Here is a 15,422-nt window from a genome sequence, read left to right on the forward strand (position 1 = left end):
CCAGGCGGAGACCGGCATTCCTCGTCCTCGGGGTTCGACCCAGGAACCGGCGCTGGGCAGACGCCGTAGCCACGCAGAGCCGTGGGCACTTAGAAAATATTCGCCAAGTTGGCTCTGAGCTCCAGGCGGAGAGGCTGGTTTTGCCTTATATCAGGCCGGCTGGGGAACCGGCGCGGGTCGGATGCACGAGCCCGCAGAGCCGTGGGCACTTTGCCATTTTCTCAGAGTCGACACTTAGTCGTTTTTTCAGAGAGGCGACACTCTGTCGTTTTTTCGAAAGTTGACACTTTGCCGTTTTTTCAGAGAGGCGACACTTAGCCGTTTTTTCAGAGATGTGACACTTAGCCGTTTTTTCAGAGATGTGACACTTAGCCGTTTTTTCAGAGATGTGACACTTTGCCGTTTTTTCGAAAGTTGACACTTAGCCGTTTTTTCGAAAGTCGACACTTAGCCGTTTTTTCAGAGATGTGACACTTTGCCGTTTTTTCGAAAGTTGACACTTAGCCGTTTTTTCGAAAGTTGACACTTAGTCGTTTTTTCACAGATGTGACACTTAGAAACTTTTTGCCAAGTTGGCTGTGAGCTCCAGGAGGAGACCGTTATTTTTCGTCATTCGAGGCCGACTGCGGAACCGGCGCTGGGCGGACGCCAAAGCTCGGCAGGGCCGTGGGCACTTAGAAACTTTTTGCCAAGTTGGCTGTGAGCTCCAGGAGGAGACCGTTATTTTTCGTCATTCGAGGCCGACTGCGGAACCGGCGCTGGGCGGACGCCAAAGCTCGGCAGGGCCGTGGGCACTTAGAAACTTTTTGCCAAGTTGGCTGTGAGCTCCAGGAGGAGACCGTCATTTTTCGTCATTCGAGGCCGACTGCGGCACCGGCGCTGAGCGGACGCCAAAGCTCGGCAGGGCCGTGGGCACTTAGAAACTTTTTGCCAAGTTGGCTGTGAGCTCCAGGAGGAGACCGTTATTTTTCGTCATTCGAGGCCGACTGCGGAACCGGCGCTGGGCGGACGCCAAAGCTCGGCAGGGCCGTGGGCACTTAGAAACTTTTTGCCAAGTTGGCTGTGAGCTCCAGGAGGAGACCGTCATTTTTCGTCATTCGAGGCCGACTGCGGAACCGGCGCTGGGCGGATGCCAAAGCTCGGCAGGGCCGTGGGCACTTAGAAACTTTTTGCCAAGTTGGCTGTGAGCTCCAGGAGGAGACCGTTATTTTTCGTCATTCGAGGCCGACTGCGGAACCGGCGCTGGGCGGACGCCAAAGCTCGGCAGGGCCGTGGGCACTTAGAAACTTTTTGCCAAGTTGGCTGTGAGCTCCAGGAGGAGACCGTTATTTTTCGTCATTCGAGGCCGACTGCGGAACCGGCGCTGGGCGGATGCCAAAGCTCGGCAGGGCCGTGGGCACTTAGAAACTTTTTGCCAAGTTGGCTGTGAGCTCCAGGAGGAGACCGTCATTTTTCGTCATTCGAGGCCGACTGCGGCACCGGCGCTGAGCGGACGCCAAAGCTCGGCAGGGCCGTGGGCACTTAGAAACTTTTTGCCAAGTTGGCTGTGAGCTCCAGGAGGAGACCGTTATTTTTCGTCATTCGAGGCCGACTGCGGAACCGGCGCTGGGCGGACGCCAAAGCTCGGCAGGGCCGTGGGCACTTAGAAACTTTTTGCCAAGTTGGCTGTGAGCTCCAGGAGGAGACCGTTATTTTTCGTCATTCGAGGCCGACTGCGGAACCGGCGCTGGGCGGACGCCAAAGCTCGGCAGGGCCGTGGGCACTTAGAAACTTTTTGCCAAGTTGGCTGTGAGCTCCAGGAGGAGACCGTCATTTTTCGTCATTCGAGGCCGACTGCGGAACCGGCGCTGAGCGGACGCCAAAGCTCGGCAGGGCCGTGGGCACTTAGAAACTTTTTGCCAAGTTGGCTGTGAGCTCCAGGAGGAGACCGTTATTTTTCGTCATTCGAGGCCGACTGCGGAACCGGCGCTGGGCGGACGCCAAAGCTCGGCAGGGCCGTGGGCACTTAGAAACTTTTTGCCAAGTTGGCTGTGAGCTCCAGGAGGAGACCGTTATTTTTCGTCATTCGAGGCCGACTGCGGAACCGGCGCTGGGCGGACGCCAAAGCTCGGCAGGGCCGTGGGCACTTAGAAACTTTTTGCCAAGTTGGCTGTGAGCTCCAGGAGGAGACCGTTATTTTTCGTCATTCGAGGCCGACTGCGGAACCGGCGCTGGGCGGACGCCAAAGCTCGGCAGGGCCGTGGGCACTTAGAAACTTTTTGCCAAGTTGGCTGTGAGCTCCAGGAGGAGACCGTCATTTTTCGTCATTCGAGGCCGACTGCGGCACCGGCGCTGAGCGGACGCCAAAGCTCGGCAGGGCCGTGGGCACTTAGAAACTTTTTGCCAAGTTGGCTGTGAGCTCCAGGAGGAGACCGTTATTTTTCGTCATTCGAGGCCGACTGCGGAACCGGCGCTGGGCGGACGCCAAAGCTCGGCAGGGCCGTGGGCACTTAGAAACTTTTTGCCAAGTTGGCTGTGAGCTCCAGGAGGAGACCGTCATTTTTCGTCATTCGAGGCCGACTGCGGCACCGGCGCTGAGCGGACGCCAAAGCTCGGCAGGGCCGTGGGCACTTAGAAACTTTTTGCCAAGTTGGCTGTGAGCTCCAGGAGGAGACCGTTATTTTTCGTCATTCGAGGCCGACTGCGGAACCGGCGCTGGGCGGACGCCAAAGCTCGGCAGGGCCGTGGGCACTTAGAAACTTTTTGCCAAGTTGGCTGTGAGCTCCAGGAGGAGACCGTCATTTTTCGTCATTCGAGGCCGACTGCGGAACCGGCGCTGGGCGGACGCCAAAGCTCGGCAGGGCCGTGGGCACTTAGAAACTTTTTGCCAAGTTGGCTGTGAGCTCCAGGAGGAGACCGTCATTTTTCGTCATTCGAGGCCGACTGCGGAACCGGCGCTGAGCGGACGCCAAAGCTCGGCAGGGCCGTGGGCACTTAGAAACTTTTTGCCAAGTTGGCTGTGAGCTCCAGGAGGAGACCGTTATTTTTCGTCATTCGAGGCCGACTGCGGAACCGGCGCTGGGCGGACGCCAAAGCTCGGCAGGGCCGTGGGCACTTAGAAACTTTTTGCCAAGTTGGCTGTGAGCTCCAGGAGGAGACCGTTATTTTTCGTCATTCGAGGCCGACTGCGGAACCGGCGCTGGGCGGACGCCAAAGCTCGGCAGGGCCGTGGGCACTTAGAAACTTTTTGCCAAGTTGGCTGTGAGCTCCAGGAGGAGACCGTTATTTTTCGTCATTCGAGGCCGACTGCGGAACCGGCGCTGGGCGGACGCCAAAGCTCGGCAGGGCCGTGGGCACTTAGAAACTTTTTGCCAAGTTGGCTGTGAGCTCCAGGAGGAGACCGTCATTTTTCGTCATTCGAGGCCGACTGCGGCACCGGCGCTGAGCGGACGCCAAAGCTCGGCAGGGCCGTGGGCACTTAGAAACTTTTTGCCAAGTTGGCTGTGAGCTCCAGGAGGAGACCGTTATTTTTCGTCATTCGAGGCCGACTGCGGAACCGGCGCTGGGCGGACGCCAAAGCTCGGCAGGGCCGTGGGCACTTAGAAACTTTTTGCCAAGTTGGCTGTGAGCTCCAGGAGGAGACCGTCATTTTTCGTCATTCGAGGCCGACTGCGGCACCGGCGCTGAGCGGACGCCAAAGCTCGGCAGGGCCGTGGGCACTTAGAAACTTTTTGCCAAGTTGGCTGTGAGCTCCAGGAGGAGACCGTTATTTTTCGTCATTCGAGGCCGACTGCGGAACCGGCGCTGGGCGGACGCCAAAGCTCGGCAGGGCCGTGGGCACTTAGAAACTTTTTGCCAAGTTGGCTGTGAGCTCCAGGAGGAGACCGTCATTTTTCGTCATTCGAGGCCGACTGCGGCACCGGCGCTGAGCGGACGCCAAAGCTCGGCAGGGCCGTGGGCACTTTGCCACTTTTTCGCCACAATTGGCTGTGAGCTCCAGGAGGAGACCGTTATTTTTCGTCATTCTAGGCCGGTTGCAGAACCGGCGCGGCTCGGATGCACGAGCCCGCAGAGCCGTGGGCACTTAGAAAAATTTCAGAGAGGCGACACTTTGCCATTTTTTCAGAGAGGTGACACTTAGTCGTTTTTTCGAAAGTTGACACTTAGCCGTTTTTTCGAAAGTTGACACTTAGTCGTTTTTTCGAAAGTTGACACTTAGTCGTTTTTTCGCCAAAGTGCCCACCTCCAGCGCGTGCCACGGCGCTTTCCAGGTCTTCTATCCGACCTTGTGCTGTCGAGGACGGCGTGTCCGACGCCGTGGGGAGACCAGCACCATCTCCTCCATACTCGTAAACGAGGTGCTTTGGAAAACGGGGGGAAAGTCGATGAGTACACTGACTACTGGGACCATTTCATTGTACTCTGGCGCACCTGAAGACCAAAAAAGGTACTGCACCTTAGCCCGGGTACCTCACCCCCTGGTACCTCGAGGTGAGCTCCAGGGAGAGAGGCTGATTTTTTGCTTTTTGAGGCCGACCACCGAACCGGCGCGGGGCGGACTCACAAGCCCCGCAGAGCCGTGGGCACTTAGTCGTTTTTTCGAAAGTTGACACTTAGTCGTTTTTTCGCCGATTTTGCTGGGACCTCCAGGCGAGGACCGGCGTTTTTCGTCTTCCGGGTCCGACCCGGGAACCAGCGCCGAGCGGACACATTCGCTCGCTAGTGCCGTTGGCACTTAGAAAATTTTTCGTTTGTCATGAGCTCCGGGCGGAGAGCGGCGTTTTTCGTCTTCCGGGTTCGACCCGGGAACCAGCGCCGAGCGGACACATTCGCTCGCTAGTGCCGTTGGCACTTAGAAAATTTTTCGTTTGTCATGAGCTCCGGGCGGAGAGCGGCGTTTTTCGTCTTCCGGGTTCGACCCGGGAACCAGCGCCGAGCGGACACATTCGCTCGCTAGTGCCGTTGGCACTTAGAAAATTTTTCGTTTGTCATGAGCTCCGGGCGGAGAGCGGCGTTTTTCGTCTTCCGGGTTCGACCCGGGAACCAGCGCCGAGCGGACACATTCGCTCGCTAGTGCCGTTGGCACTTAGAAAATTTTTCGTTTGTCATGAGCTCCGGGCGGAGAGCGGCGTTTTTCGTCTTCCGGGTTCGACCCGGGAACCAGCGCCGAGCGGACACATTCGCTCGCTAGTGCCGTTGGCACTTAGAAAATTTTTCGTTTGTCATGAGCTCCGGGCGGAGAGCGGCGTTTTTCGTCTTCCGGGTTCGACCCGGGAACCAGCGCCGAGCGGACACATTCGCTCGCTAGTGCCGTTGGCACTTAGAAAATTTTTCGTTTGTCATGAGCTCCGGGCGGAGAGCGGCGTTTTTCGTCTTCCGGGTTCGACCCGGGAACCAGCGCCGAGCGGACACATTCGCTCGCTAGTGCCGTTGGCACTTAGAAAATTTTTCGTTTGTCATGAGCTCCGGGCGGAGAGCGGCGTTTTTCGTCTTCCGGGTTCGACCCGGGAACCAGCGCCGAGCGGACACATTCGCTCGCTAGTGCCGTTGGCACTTAGAAAATTTTTCGTTTGTCATGAGCTCCGGGCGGAGAGCGGCGTTTTTCGTCTTCCGGGTTCGACCCGGGAACCAGCGCCGAGCGGACACATTCGCTCGCTAGTGCCGTTGGCACTTAGAAAATTTTTCGTTTGTCATGAGCTCCGGGCGGAGAGCGGCGTTTTTCGTCTTCCGGGTTCGACCCGGGAACCAGCGCCGAGCGGACACATTCGCTCGCTAGTGCCGTTGGCACTTAGAAAATTTTTCGTTTGTCATGAGCTCCGGGCGGAGAGCGGCGTTTTTCGTCTTCCGGGTTCGACCCGGGAACCAGCGCCGAGCGGACACATTCGCTCGCTAGTGCCGTTGGCACTTAGAAAATTTTTCGTTTGTCATGAGCTCCGGGCGGAGAGCGGCGTTTTTCGTCTTCCGGGTTCGACCCGGGAACCAGCGCCGAGCGGACACATTCGCTCGCTAGTGCCGTTGGCACTTAGAAAATTTTTCGTTTGTCATGAGCTCCGGGCGGAGACCGGCATTTTTCGTCATTCGAGGCCGACGGGGGAACCAGCCGGAGCGGACACGTTTGCTCGGAAGAGCCGTTGGCACTTAGAAAAAATTCCGTGTCTCGTGAGCTCCAGGGGGGACAGGCTGGTTTTATTCATCCGTAGCCGACATGGGAACCAGCGCGGAGCGGATTGGTGTTGCGCTGCCATATACCTCATCTCTCTCAGGAGTCCCCCCCTTATACGTGCCGATGGTGTTTTGGAAAACGGGGGGTAACTGGATGAGTACACTGACTAGGGGGACCAGTACACTAGCGAGTGGGACCAGTACACTGACTAGTGGGACCAACACACTATGAGCGCCTGGTACCTAAAATGGAAGTATAGAGGCCGAATTTCGGGCAAGATCACGCCGGGTTAGGCTTCCAGGACCTCGGCTAAGCAATTTTAACGGGTTGCCCGGTTCTTTTTTGAACCAGCCCGGTTCTTTTTTTTATCCAACCCGGTTCTTTTTACACTTCCAGCTGGAGCTCGGGAGCGGCTTTTTGCACAAGATCACGCCGTGTTAGGCTTCCAGGACCTCGGCTAAGCAATTTTAACGGGTCGCCCGGTTCTTTTTTGATCCAGCCCGGTTCTTTTTTTATCCAGCCCGGTTCTTTTTACACTTCCAGCTGGAGCTCGGGAGCGGCTTTTTGCACAAGATCACGCCGTGTTAGGCTTCCAGGACCTCGGCTAAGCAATTTTAACGGGTCGCCCGGTTCTTTTTTGATCCAGCCCGGTTCTTTTTTTTATCCAGCCCGGTTCTTTTTACACTTCCAGCTGGAGCTCGGGAGCGGCTTTTTGCACAAGATCACGCCGTGTTAGGCTTCCAGGACCTCGGCGAAGCAATTTTAACGGGTCGCCCGGTTCTTTTTTGATCCAGCCCGGTTCTTTTTTTTATCCAGCCCGGTTCTTTTTACACTTCCAGCTGGAGCTCGGGAGCGGCTTTTTGCACAAGATCACGCCGTGTTAGGCTTCCAGGACCTCGGCTAAGCAATTTTAACGGGTCGCCCGGTTCTTTTTTGATCCAGCCCGGTTCTTTTTTTTATCCAGCCCGGTTCTTTTTACACTTCCAGCTGGAGCTCGGGAGCGGCTTTTTGCACAAGATCACGCCGTGTTAGGCTTCCAGGACCTCGGCTAAGCAATTTTAACGGGTCGCCCGGTTCTTTTTTGATCCAGCCCGGTTCTTTTTTTTATCCAGCCTGGTTCTTTTTACACTTCCAGCTGGAGCTCGGGAGCGGCTTTTTGCACAAGATCACGCCGTGTTAGGCTTCCAGGACCTCGGCTAAGCAATTTTAACGGGTCGCCCGGTTCTTTTTTTGATCCAGCCCGGTTCTTTTTTTATCCAGCCCGGTTCTTTTTACACTTCCAGCTGGAGCTCAGCAGCGGCTTTTTGCACAAGATCACGCCGGGTTAGGCTTCCAGGACCTCGGCTAAGCAATTTTAACGGGTCGCCCGGTTCTTTTTTTGATCCAGCCCGGTTCTTTTTTTATCCAGCCCGGTTCTTTTTACACTTCCAGCTGGAGCTCGGGAGCGGCTTTTTGCACAAGATCACGCCGTGTTAGGCTTCCAGGACCTCGGCTAAGCAATTTTAATGGGCCGCCCGGTTCTTTTTTGATCCAGCCCGGTTCTTTTTTTATCCAGCCCGGTTCTTTTTACACTTCCAGCTGGAGCTCGGGAGCGGCTTTTTGCACAAGATCACGCCGTGTTAGGCTTCCAGGACCTCGGCGAAGCAATTTTAACGGGTCGCCCGGTTCTTTTTTGATCCAGCCCGGTTCTTTTTTTTATCCAGCCCGGTTCTTTTTACACTTCCAGCTGGAGCTCGGGAGCGGCTTTTTGCACAAGATCACGCCGTGTTAGGCTTCCAGGACCTCGGCTAAGCAATTTTAACGGGTCGCCCGGTTCTTTTTTGATCCAGCCCGGTTCTTTTTTTTATCCAGCCCGGTTCTTTTTTTTATCCAGCCTGGTTCTTTTTACACTTCCAGCTGGAGCTCGGGAGCGGCTTTTTGCACAAGATCACGCCGTGTTAGGCTTCCAGGACCTCGGCTAAGCAATTTTAACGGGTCGCCCGGTTCTTTTTTTTATCCAGCCCGGTTCTTTTTTTTTATCCAGCCTGGTTCTTTTTACACTTCCAGCTGGAGCTCAGCAGCGGCTTTTTGCACAAGATCACGCCGGGTTAGGCTTCCAGGACCTCGGCTAAGCACTTCTAACGGGCCCTGGTCCACCCCTGCCAGTGCATTTCAAAACTTGGCATTAATTTCGACCTAAGAGACGAAGTCTGATTTTTTTCTACCACTTGGGCGGCCTTTTTGCACCCAGAACACCCGCACCGGCACCATAAATTCGAAGGGTGCCGAGTGCGTCGGCGCAGATTCTGCGACGGAGTGACACTTCCCTCTTGTGGACATTCGGCGGTAGGTGAAATGCGCACTCGGTCTTCTCTTTTCTTTTCCTTCCAGTGAAACTTTGGCAACATTCTGCGAGCTGCTGGCTTCCAGAACCTCGGCCAAGCAGGTGGAGGATTTTTTTCCACTTCCAGCTGGAGGTGAGGAGGGACTTTTTGGGCAAGATCACGCCGACTTAGCAAGCAAGGTGGAAGTGCCAGCATGCTCCGTGGCTGGAAGTGTGGATGTGCCAGCACCCTCCCTGCCTATGGAAGTGTGGAGCTCCAGCACCCTCCCTGCCTATGGAAGTGTGGAGCTCCAGCACCCTCCCTGCCTATGGAAGTGTGGAGCTCCAGCACCCTCCCTGCCTATGGAAGTGTGGAGCTCCAGCACCCTCCCTGCCTATGGAAGTGTGGAGCTCCAGCACCCTCCCTGCCTATGGAAGTGTGGAGCTCCAGCACCCTCCCTGCCTATGGAAGTGTGGAGCTCCAGCACCCTCCCTGCCTATGGAAGTGTGGAGCTCCAGCACCCTCCCTGCCTATGGAAGTGTGGAGCTCCAGCACCCTCCCTGCCTATGGAAGTGTGGAGCTCCAGCACCCTCCCTGCCTATGGAAGTGTGGAGCTCCAGCACCCTCCCTGCCTAGGGAAGTGTGGAGCTCCAGCACCCTCCGTGCCTATGGAAGAGCCACCTCCGCGGGCATGCTGCTCAACCACGCCGGCCCAGAGTTCCAGCCGCTCGGCTACACTCTCTCACAAGCCCCGCCTGGAGCTCCCCAGCCCGCCCCTGGTACCTCAACTACCGAGGCCAGCCGCTCGACCAGGCCGGCCCAGAGTTCCAGCCGCTCGGATAAGCTCTGTCACTCTCCCGCTAAGCAGCCACCGGTAACGGGGAAATGTCGCCGCCTTGTGGACACGCCGTTGTAAATGAATGGGCTTTCGCACTTAGTGCAATTTTCGCCAGCTCCGTGGCTGCAAGTATGGAGCTATGGAGCTATGGAGCCACCAGACAGGCTGGAGCTCTGGAGCTATGGAAGTATGGAGCTCTGGAGCTATGGAGCTATGGAGCTATGGAGCTCTGGGGCTATGGAGCTATGGAGCTATGGAGCTCTGGAGCTCTGGTGCTATGGAGCTCTGGAGCTCTGGTGCTATGGAGCTATGGAGCTATGGAGCTATGGAGCTATGGAGCTATGGAAGTCTGGAGCTATGGAAGTATGGAGCTATGGAAGTATGGAGCTATGGAGCTATGGAGCTATGGAGCCACCAGCCAGCACCCTCCGTGGCTCAACCACGCCGGCCCAGAGTTCCAGCCGCTCGGCTTCACTCTCTCACAAGCCCCGCCTGGAGCTCCCCAGCCCGCCCCTGGTACCTCAACTACCGAGGCCAGCCGCTCGACCAGGCCGGCCCAGAGTTCCAGCCGCTCGGCTTCACTCTCTCACAAGACCCGCCTGGAGCTCCCCGGCCCACCCCTGGTACCTCAACTACCGAGGCCAGCCGTTCGACCACGCCGGCGCAGAGTTCCAGCCGCTCGGATAAGCTCTGTCACTCTCCTGCCGCGCAGCCACCGGTAACGGGGAAATGTCGCCGCCTTGTGGACACGCCCTTGTAAATGAATGGGCTTTCGCACTTAGTGCAATTTTCGCCAACTCTCTGACTGGAGCTATGGAAGTATGGAGCTATGGAGCCACCAGCCACCCAGGCTGGAGCTATGGAGCTCTGGTGCTATGGAGCTCTGGTGCTATGGAGCTATGGAGCTCTGGAGCTCTGGTGCTATGGAGCTATGGAGCTCTGGAAGTATGGAGCTATGGAGCTCTGGAGGTATGGAGCTATGGAGCCCTGGAGCCCTGGAGCTATGGAGCCCTGGAGCTATGGAGCCCTGGAGCCCTGGAGCTATGGAGCCCTGGAGCTATGGAGCTATGGAGCTCTGGTGCTATGGAGCTATGGAGCTCTGGTGCTATGGAGCTATGGAGCTCTGGTGCTATGGAGCTATGGAGCTCTGGTGCTATGGAGCTATGGAGCTCTGGTGCTATGGAGCTATGGAGCTGGTGCTATGGAGCTATGGAGCTCTGGTGCTATGGAGCTATGGAGCTCTGGTGCTATGGAGCTCTGGTGCTATGGAGCTATGGAGCTCTGGTGCTATGGAGCTATGGAGCTCTGGTGCTATGGAGCTATGGAGCTCTGGTGCTATGGAGCTCTGGTGCTATGGAGCTATGGAGCTCTGGTGCTATGGAGCTCTGGAGCTCTGGAGGTATGGAGCTATGGAGGTATGGAGCCACCAGCCAGCACCCTCCGTGGCTGGATCAATGGAAGTGTTTAGGTACCAGGCGGCCAAAGTGCCGAGGCCTCACGCTCGACCACGCCGGCGCAGAGTTCCAGCCGCTCGGATGAGCTCTGTCACTCTCCCGCCGCGCAGCCACCGGTAACGGGGAAATGTCGCCGCCTTGTGGACACGCCGTTGTAAATGAATGGGCTTTCGCACTTAGTGCAATTTTCGCCAACTCTCTGACTTAGAGCTATGGAAGTATGGAGCTATGGAGCCACCAGCCACCCAGGCTGGAGCTATGGAGCTCTGGAGCTCTGGTGCTATGGAGCTCTGGAGGTATGGAGCTATGGAGCTATGGAGCTATGGAGCTATGGAGCCCTGGAGCTCTGGAGGTATGGAGCTATGGTGCTATGGAGCTCTGAAGCCATGGAGCTCTGGTGCTATGGAGCTCTGGAGCTCTGGAGGTATGGAGCTCTGGAGGTATGGAGCTATGGAGCCCTGGAGCCCTGGAGCTATGGAGCCCTGGAGCTATGGAGCCCTGGAGCCCTGGAGCTATGGAGCCCTGGAGCTATGGAGCCCTGGAGCTATGGAGCTATGGAGCTATGGAGCTCTGGTGCTATGGAGCCATGGAGCTCTGGTGCTATGGAGCTATGGAGCTCTGGTGCTATGGAGCTATGGAGCTCTGGTGCTATGGAGCTCTGGTGCTATGGAGCTATGGAGCTCTGGTGCTATGGAGCTATGGAGCTCTGGTGCTATGGAGCTCTGGTGCTATGGAGCTATGGAGCTCTGGTGCTATGGAGCTATGGAGCTCTGGTGCTATGGAGCTATGGAGCTCTGGTGCTATGGAGCTATGGAGCTCTGGAGGTATGGAGCTATGGAGGTATGGAGCCACCAGCCAGCACCCTCCGAGGCTGGATCAATGGAAGTGTTTTAGGTACCAGGCAGCCAAAGGGCCGAGGCCTCACTCTCGACCACGCCGGCGCAGAGTTCCAGCCGCTCGGATAAGCTCTGTCACTCACCCGCCGCGCAGCCACCGGTAACGGGGAAATGTCGCCGCCTTGTGGACACGCCGTTGTAAATGAATGGGCTTTCGCACTTAGTGCAATTTTCGCCAGCTCCGTGGCTGCAAGTATGGAGCTATGGAGCCACCAGCCAGCCAGGCTGGAGCTATGGAAGTATGGAGCCATGGAGCTCCGGAGCTATGGAAGTATGGAGCTATGGAGCTATGGAGCTCTGGAGCTCTGGAGCTCTGGAGCTATGGAGCTATGGAGCTCTGGTGCTATGGAGCTATGGAGCTCTGGTGCTATGGAGCTATGGAGCTCTGGTGCTATGGAGCTATGGAGCTCTGGTGCTATGGAGCTCTGGAGCTCTGGAGGTATGGAGCTCTGGAGGTATGGAGCCACCAGCCAGCACCCTCCGTGGCTGGATCAATGGAAGTGGTTTAGGTACCAGGCAGCCAAAGGGCCGAGGCCTCACGCTCGACCACGCCGGCGCAGAGTTCCAGCCGCTCGGATAAGCTCTGTCACTCACCCGCCGCGCAGCCACCGGTAACGGGGAAATGTCGCCGCCTGGCGGACACGCCGTTGTAAATGAATGGGCTTTCGCACTTAGTGCAATTTTCGCCAACTCTCTGACTGGAGCTATGGAAGTATGGAGCTATGGAGCCACCAGCCACCCAGGCTGGAGCTATGGAGCCATGGAGCTCTGGTGCTATGGAGCTCTGGAGGTATGGAGCTATGGAGCCCTGGAGCCCTGGAGCTATGGAGCCCTGGAGCTATGGAGCCCTGGAGCCCTGGAGCTATGGAGCCCTGGAGCTATGGAGCTATGGAGCCCTGGAGCTATGGAGCTATGGAGCTCTGGTGCTATGGAGCTATGGAGCTCTGGTGCTATGGAGCTATGGAGCTCTGGTGCTATGGAGCTATGGAGCTCTGGTGCTATGGAGCTATGGAGCTCTGGTGCTATGGAGCTATGGAGCTCTGGTGCTATGGAGCTCTGGTGCTATGGAGCTCTGGTGCTATGGAGCTATGGAGCTCTGGTGCTATGGAGCTCTGGAGCTATGGAGCTCTGGAGGTATGGAGCTCTGGAGGTATGGAGCTCTGGAGGTATGGAGCTATGGAGCCCTGGAGCTCTGGAGGTATGGAGCTATGGTGCTATGGAGCTCTGAAGCCATGGAGCTCTGGTGCTATGGAGCTATGGAGCTCTGGTGCTATGGAGCTATGGAGGTATGGAGCCACCAGCCAGCACCCTCCGTGGCTGGATCAATGGAAGTGTTTTAGGTACCAGGCAGCCAAAGGGCCGAGGCCTCACGCTCGACCACGCCGGCGCAGAGTTCCAGCCGCTCGGATAAGCTCTGTCACTCACCCGCCGCGCAGCCACCGGTAACGGGGAAATGTCGCCGCCTGGCGGACACGCCCTTGTAAATGAATGGGCTTTCGCACTTAGTGCAATTTTCGCCAACTCTCTGACTGGAGCTATGGAAGTATGGAGCTATGGAGCCACCAGCCACCCAGGCTGGAGCTATGGAGCTCTGGAGGTATGGAGCTCTGGTGCTATGGAAGTATGGAGCTATGGAGCTATGGAGCTATGGAGCTATGGAGCTATGGAGCCCTGGAGCCCTGGAGCTATGGAGCCCTGGAGCTATGGAGCTATGGAGCCCTGGAGCTATGGAGCTATGGAGCTATGGTGCTATGGAGCTATGGAGCTCTGGTGCTATGGAGCTATGGAGCTCTGGTGCTATGGAGCTATGGAGCTCTGGTGCTATGGAGCTATGGAGCTCTGGTGCTATGGAGCTCTGGTGCTATGGAGCTATGGAGCTATGGAGCTCTGGTGCTATGGAGCTATGGAGCTCTGGTGCTATGGAGCTATGGAGCTCTGGTGCTATGGAGCTATGGAGCTCTGGTGCTATGGAGCTATGGAGCTCTGGTGCTATGGAGCTATGGAGCTATGGAGCCACCAGCCAGCACCCTCCGTGGCTGGATCAATGGAAGTGTTTTAGGTACCAGGCAGCCAAAGGGCCGGGGCCTCACGCTCGACCACGCCGGCGCAGAGTTCCAGCCGCTCGGATAAGCTCTGTCACTCACCCGCCACGCAGCCACCGGTAACGGGGAAATGTCGCCGCCTGGCGGACACGCCGTTGTAAATGAATGGGCTTTCGCACTTAGTGCAATTTTCGCCAACTCTCTGACTGGAGCTATGGAAGTATGGAGCTATGGAGCCACCAGCCACCCAGGCTGGAGCTATGGAGCTCTGGAGGTATGGAGCTATGGAGCCCTGGAGCTATGGAGCCCTGGAGCTATGGAGCCCTGGAGCTATGGAGCTATGGAGCTCTGGTGCTATGGAGCTATGGAGCTCTGGTGCTATGGAGCTATGGAGCTCTGGTGCTATGGAGCTATGGAGCTCTGGTGCTATGGAGCTATGTAGCTCTGGTGCTATGGAGCTATGGAGCTCTGGTGCTATGGAGCTATGGAGCTCTGGTGCTATGGAGCTATGGAGCTCTGGTGCTATGGAGCTATGGAGCTCTGGTGCTATGGAGCTCTGGTGCTATGGAGCTATGGAGCTCTGGTGCTATGGAGCTCTGGAGCTCTGGAGGTATGGAGCTATGGAGCCACCAGCCAGCACCCTCCGTGGCTGGATCAATGGAAGTGTTTTAGGTACCAGGCAGCCAAAGGGCCGGGGCCTCACGCTCGACCACGCCGGCGCAGAGTTCCAGCCGCTCGGATAAGCTCTGTCACTCACCCGCCACGCAGCCACCGGTAACGGGGAAATGTCGCCGCCTGGCGGACACGCCGTTGTAAATGAATGGGCTTTCGCACTTAGTGCAATTTTCGCCAACTCTCTGACTGGAGCTATGGAAGTATGGAGCTATGGAGCCACCAGCCACCCAGGCTGGAGCTATGGAGCTCTGGAGGTATGGAGCTATGGAGCCCTGGAGCTATGGAGCTATGGAGCCCTGGAGCTATGGAGCTATGGAGCCCTGGAGCTATGGAGCCCTGGAGCTATGGAGCTATGGAGCTCTGGTGCTATGGAGCTATGGAGCTCTGGTGCTATGGAGCTATGGAGCTCTGGTGCTATGGAGCTATGGAGCTCTGGTGCTATGGAGCTATGGAGCTCTGGTGCTATGGAGCTATGGAGCTATGGAGCCACCAGCCAGCACCCTCCGTGGCTGGATCAATGGAAGTGTTTTAGGTACCAGGCAGCCAAAGGGCCGGGGCCTCACGCTCGACCACGCCGGCGCAGAGTTCCAGCCGCTCGGATAAGCTCTGTCACTCACCCGCCGCGCAGCCACCGGTAACGGGGAAATGTCGCCGCCTGGCGGACACGCCGTTGTAAATGAATGGGCTTTCGCACTTAGTGCAATTTTAGCCAACTCCGTGGCTGCAAGTATGGAAGTATGGAGCTATGGAGCCACCAGCCAGCACCCTCCGCGGCTGGAGCTATGGAAGTATGGAGCTATGGAGCTCTGGGGCTATGGAAGTATGGAGCTCTGGGGCTATGGAGCTCCGGGGCTATGGAGCTCCGGGGCTATGGAGCTCCGGGGCTATGGAGCTCCGGGGCTATGGAGCTCCGGGGCTATGGAGCTATGGAGCTCCGGGGCTATGGAGCTCCGGGGCTATGGAGCTATGGAGCTCCGGGGCTATGGAGCTCCGGGGCTATGGAGCTATGGAGCTCCGGGGCTATGGAGCTCCGGGGCTATGGAGCTCCGGGGCTATGGAGCTCTGGAGCTAT

The sequence above is a fragment of the Syngnathus leptorhynchus genome, unplaced genomic scaffold (assembly GCF_054491065.1).
Source record: "Syngnathus leptorhynchus isolate UIUO unplaced genomic scaffold, UIUO_Slep HiC_scaffold_145, whole genome shotgun sequence".
NCBI lineage: Eukaryota > Metazoa > Chordata > Actinopteri > Syngnathiformes > Syngnathidae > Syngnathus > Syngnathus leptorhynchus.